Here is a 6818-nt window from a genome sequence, read left to right as displayed (position 1 = left end):
GAGAAGGCGGATGGTTAGAGTTCAAGGTTACATGTGCCTCCTGTCACCAATCGTACACTTGGGAAACAACTGCCAGGGTGAACAGAGCTCACGTCATCAACCCCCTGCTGGCAGCTGCATCACTCTTTTCTGGCGGATGCCTTACGCAGAACATCCGTTTTCTGTCGCTCCTGAACATCGCGATACCAAGCCACAGCGTTTGTCTCTACCAACAAAGAGAATACTTACATGGTGTGAGTGTTAATATTTACCCATAAACTTGGAAGATGTGAGTAAAAGCTAGGCACACTAATTGAATAACGACATTTAGAAACAATTTTTTTCTTGAAATGAAAATATGTCATCCTTCAACCGAAATATATTGTAATTTAAAATTCTGATTCTTCATCATAACATACCACAAAAAGGGGGAAGAGGATTCTACATTCTTAGACTAATGATAATGATACAAATTAATCTTGTATAATGAAGTTTTACAATATTTTACAGTGTATTGCTGAGCAGTACACCCTGCATAACGAGGGATTGATGGCAGCAATCGATTGGAAGCTTGATTTGGCAGGCGATGGTAGATGTGATAGTCCGGGGCATTGCGCACTATACGGGGCCTACACTATGATGGATCAGAGCTGCGGTTTAATAGTCAGCAACCATCTTGTCAAGGTAAAACTTTGACAGTTTTTACTTCACAGCCTGACAAAAACCCAAATTTTTAGTAGTTATCAATACATAAACATGAAGTTGCTGATCTAGCTAAATAATTCATTCAAATAATGTGAAAGTGATTGTTGGTTGTAACTTTTTTTACTTTGCAGTCAACGGAGACCACCAGGTCTAACGCCATGGAACTGGAAAGCTTTAAGCGATGCCAGTCCGATCTAATTTCTCACGGCCTGAGAGTGAGGTCTATTACAACGGATGTTGTTACAAAGTTTGTGTGCATACCGCAAGCTTGTGTTTTGGCTTATGTCGCAAATTCGTCGCGGTGAGCGACGGCTTCTACCTGCCTGCTTGGTGTCTAAGATTCGGGCTCTTTTCCCACCAACTGATGATGAAAAAGAGTTTGCAGACTTGCAAACAAGATTTGCGGCATAAACCAAAACACAAGATTGCGGTATGCACACAACCTTTTCCGAGCATTTAGCGATGGCTCTCCAAATGGGAATAGATTATCTACCAAAACAATTATTGAAAAACAATAATTGCTGATCATCAAAATAATCTCGATCTTTATATAATAAAATCATAAAACTAATACACTCTCTACTGTAGTAAGTGTACAAGCCAAATATAACAATTCTCTTTGTGTTCCACGAGTTCAGAATATGTGTGTTCAACAGATGCATTAAATGTGTAACACAAGAATTGTAGATAATGCTTGACACATTAGCATAGCTTGGGTGTTGTTGGCATTAAATGAAAATCCAACTCACTATGATATCGCAGGTAATTATTCCACCCCAACTCAAGGGGTGCAGGCGCCACAAGTTCGTCCACACCAGGATGCATACACAGGCATTCATGCTCCCGCAGTCATGGAGACGATGCGCAAACTCAGCATCATGGCAGCACAAACATTCAGGAAGAGATGGCATGTCTTGACAGCGCTTGCAGACACACCATTCTGTAGCCGGTGGTATTAGCTCCTAAAGAAATGAACAGATATGTCTATGCAACCATAGCTAATACATCAGGTCGATGTTATCCAACAGTATATCAGTGCAGCACTAGATTTAAATATTAAAATTGTTAATGTTGTCATTCGAGAAAAATCTGTAATTATTTTTTCGCATTATGAAGCGATAATTCTCATCATTAAAATCATATATACATGTATATAATAATATTCGTTCTAGCACTCTCTAGCTAAAACTATTACTACTAGCTAGCTTGGCACATAAGAGCTGGCTAGTGGTGGTGCTTACTTGCTGGGAGGTTTGATTCTGTTGAGGATCTTCTTCAGATAGAGCGTCAGGTTCGAAACGCCAGGGTCTTAACTTTTCAGAATTTGACATTTTTTATCATCGCAACTCGGACATGTACACGTATGTTGAATTGTCGGACGAAATGGCCAAGCTAAAACTGTAAAGTAGCGAGGATCTATATTTGATACGGGGTTTTAGGTAAAACCCAAAGTGTTTGTCATAAACTATTGCTACGATAAGTTTTATATTGAGCTTTTTATTGGCCTTTCAATTCACGCGAGAACATCACGTGACAAGACAATAACCAAACTCCGCGGATACGTCATCGAAATCAAGAGATTCCAATCTACGGCGGCTTTTCGTTTTTGAGCTTTTAAGAGCTTGTAATCACATTTCCATATATTTTGCACCTACAACACAACAGAGTAAGACATGGCGAATCTTTTGATACCAAATAACTGTAATGTGAATTTTGTTGCAATTCAACTTTTAACCAACCATAGGATGCAAACCAATGTACTGATAGAAGAAAAAAGTCTACGATTTTGTTGTTTGCATTTGTTTTAATAATTCTGTTGCCTCTTTACCATGAACCCATGTAAAAAAGAGTATTTTAAGGACAAGTAATATACTAGTAACATAAGTGATAACTAATATACTGCTAATATAAATGACAAGTAATATACTAGTAATATAAATGAAAAGTAATATGAGAGTTCAGTCACTAGATGATAATGATGCTGAAATTGGTGTTGAAGAATCAGTAGTCGTTAATAAAGCCAAGTCAACATCTTACATTATTCTCCTGTGGTAAGTAGCTGCAAGGTCAAAATGGTACTCATTATTCAACTGTAGATAGGACAAATGACAGTTTTAGTCATCTCTCAGCTTTTGTGCTTTACACTTTCAAGTTATAATACTGATACAATATCAACACAAGAAGTAGATAACAGAAAAGACAATTCCCTTTTTCACAACACACTACTCTTCTACCATTGATACTGTAGGCGTGCTTTTGCCGGATATCTGTTGATCTGACATACAACAGATGTCTGAATGAATGAATGTCTGAATGAATGAATAGCCACTAAATTCTCAGTCTTGACTATCTACTCAATGGTTGTTGGATCATTAATAGTCCAACCATCTGGCTGTTTTTGCTTCTAAAGCTGATAGTTACTTGATAATATTAGCCAGACTATTTGAGACTATTGCTTATGACAGCTTACTTGCCCTCAAGTGTTCATCTTGGAATCTGCACTTGTCGCTCTAATACTTATAGACTCATTTGATAATTCTAATTGTTTCTGTCTACTTCCAACTTCTTTATTTCTTTTTTAACTTTGGCTTCAATTATTGAGCTTCACCATTTCCTACCAAGTCATATATCTACATACGGGTATATATTTCTCAAAATATGTCTGTTTTCGGCATGTCCAGATATAGCTATTAAAATTTTGGATATAAAATTTTACATTAAGCTGGACTTGAGCTCACAAAGATCACGATCACAAATTGATAATTTAACGCTTTATCCACGAGACCACGGATGCTCATACAATTGCTCACTCTTTATACATAGCGTATACATCGTTTTCCGTTTTCACACCAAAATGGCGTATTAATTACAACTCTATGAACTCTTTTAGCTCTATGAAACGCGATGCTTTTTGTCCTTGCCATATTAGGGCTAATTTGTTTTCGGTAAAAAAAATATCAACAATAGGCTCTCTCGAAATTAAAATTTGTCGATTCATTTCTATTAACTTCATGAAACAGGATGCTTTTTGCGTTTTTGTGAACTTCTATTTTTAGGTTTTCGTCAGGTTCAATTGCTAAATTACGGTAAAGGTTAATACTTTTCACAGGAACAATTGTATTATCTCGAGTAGGAAGGCCTCTAGATTCTCTCACCATTTGGTCAGACAAAGACACTACAGTATCTCATTTTTACATATTGTTGTACCAGTATCGTCGAATTCAGAGTTTTGATGGATAACTGCTGGTGGAGCAGTAACTTTTTTATACACACTTCTATGCAAGAATTTTTATTATTAATTCAACATAATCAGGATTTTTATTTTGTTTTTTCAGTTCGTATTAATTGTATCATTACCAAATCATATTTTATTGTAATCGTAGCTAAACAGACTTAATTTAGCTATTACTTGCTAATTATTTCACTTTTATATCTAAACCCTTTTATAGTTGTTTTATTTTTTTATTAATTTGACCTGCACAAAATATTTTCCTCATGATATACACTGTAAAGTTTAAAAGTTACAGTTGTTTGACAAAGTTTGAAAACCTTTACAGTTGTTTTTATTTTCTCTCTTAATTTATTTCAAATACAGTGCACCCTCAAGATACGCTGTTGATTCGTTCCAAGGCTGGCATCGTATGGCGAAAAAATCGTATGTCGGGGTATAAAAACCATTGTAATTATACAATGAGAAAAAAAAGATAAAAATCGTTCAAAATTTTATAAAAATGCTGTACATATTGAAAATTATTAACAAAATAGTATGTTAACTTTAGAAGCTATAGCTACCTACAGTTGCTGCATTGTATTAAGTGCACCTAGTGATTATAATCTGCAATACTGTAAAATTGTAATCTGTGTACCAAATGCAGATCGTACAGTAAGAAGTTCTTACCTTCAAAAGGTACGCATAACATAAACTTTGAATTCACTTCAAATAAGTTTAGCTTGCCAAAATCACCCTTAAAACCAAGTTTTAGTATGTATTTTGAACTATTTTAATGAATTTCAACTTTTTATCAGAAAATTTTATCCTTCATAAGTTTCTGTCTTCACTTTCATTATAAAATTTAGCATGGCTGGTTGAAACCTTTTTCAACCAGAATTCAATTAGAAAGGCCGAGCGATGCATTTATCGAAAGCGGCCTCTCACACACCTGACCGTTTAATGGCTACCGAAAAGAAAGATGAAATTTTATTTACAGGATGAGTATACCTTTGGAGTAACGTGACTTTAGCTGGTACATCTAACAAATAAAGCAGAGAGGAGGCAAAAATGTATCAATGATAATTATATTGCTGTACACTTGAAGATTAATTTAATACGGAATGAAATGGAATTTTTAGCAGGCTAAAGAAAGTTGTCTAGTCCTGTCCAATTTTTCTTCTGGTTTAAAAGAAAAAAATGCTGGTGCAATGCAGAAAACTTCTAGCTAACTCACGCTTGTAGAAGAATCCAGAGAAGGTGCTACAATAGTTTTTCTTGTATGAAATGTGCACAAGAATCAATGTAACTATAAGTACAACGTTTGTACGTATTTATACCCTAAATGACAGGACTTTAACAAGTTTCAGAAAGTAATTTGAATGCGTCAACTATCTTGAGTAGCTAGTTATATAAGTGACATACATACGATGAACTGTATTCACGTAGGAGATAGCAAGCCCACCTTGCAAAGACATGGTCAAACAAGAAACGAAAACATAAAATCAAAAGGAAACAAATAAAATGGATATAAGATAAAAAACATGCCACACAAGAAATAAATAATATAAATTATAAAGGTATTTTTTAATGCACCAGTTTACATCAGTAAATTAAACACTTGAAATATTTCTGCCAATGTGGGGTTTTCTGTATCTTCTACTTCCTCGCCCTTACTAAATGGTTGCTCCTTTTGAATGCTGATCGCGTGCATGGCCTTCTAACTCCTTCAAATCTTCAGTCGTAAGCTCCTTGTGCTTGCTTTAATGGAGTTCTTGCTCTAATAATAATTGCAAATGCTGATTGGTTGCGATCATATTCCTTGACAATGTTAATAATATGGTTGCCTTCTTATTATTTACGACATTCAACTTTGTTGACATAGAAATCATTTTTCCTTCGTTTTGTAACGTTTGTATCGGTCTCAGATTCCATAGCTAACGAATTAAATGTAGATACTTGTAGTTATATACGTATGCTGACTTGAAAGTTTATAGTAAAGTATATTATAACGCTACAAATGAATATTTGCTGTCGCTTGTGTATTTTACTCAAATTTTTCCGCGCGGAATGCTGACATGAGAAAAGTCGATCATCGTGTCTTTTCTAAACTTTCTGAAAAATTTTTCGGCAAACCAAATTTTGGTGTTTTTTTATTTTGACGTGCGTTATGAGCACACCGACCGCCAAATTTTAACTCGGGCAAAACTTTATTCAAAATCGTATGGTGAATTAAATTTCGTATAGCGATGTGAAGATCTCACAACTTCGTAAGGTAAAAAAATCATATATCAGGGTAATCGTATCTCGAAGGTGCACTGTACACAAAACACTTTTCTCATGATATATAGTTAGAAAGTTAAAATGGCAAATGTTGTTATATGTTAAATACAAATAAATTTTCTGTTCAAAGACTTTTTTTATTACAAATGTTATATTTTAAATACAAATCAAATTTCTGAGCAAACATCTTTTATTACCGGTATCGTCATATTCTAAGTTTTGATGTATAGCTTCTGGTAGAACAGTCTCCTTTTTATACACAAGAATTGTTGTTATTATTAATTCAACCTATTCAGGATTTTATTTTGTTTTTCAGTTTGCATTAATTGTATCATTACCGAATCATATTTTATTGTAATCATAGTAAAGCAGACTTAATTTAGCTATTATGAGCTCATTATTTTGCATTTACATCTAAACCCTTTTATAGTTGTTTTATTTTTTTTTTATTTATTTGGCCTGCACAAAACATTTGCTTCATGATATGAAGTTTCAAAGTTACAGTTGTTTGACAAAGTTTTAAAACCTTTACAGTTGTTTTTATTTTTTCTCTTAATTTATTTCAACTACACAAAACACTTTGCTCATGATAATTATGTAGTTTGAAAGTTAGAATGGCAAATGTTGTTATATGTTAAATATA

Source organism: Watersipora subatra, chromosome 2, assembly GCF_963576615.1.
Source record: "Watersipora subatra chromosome 2, tzWatSuba1.1, whole genome shotgun sequence".
Taxonomy (NCBI): Eukaryota; Metazoa; Bryozoa; class Gymnolaemata; order Cheilostomatida; family Watersiporidae; genus Watersipora; species Watersipora subatra.
This window is presented reverse-complemented; position numbering follows the sequence as displayed.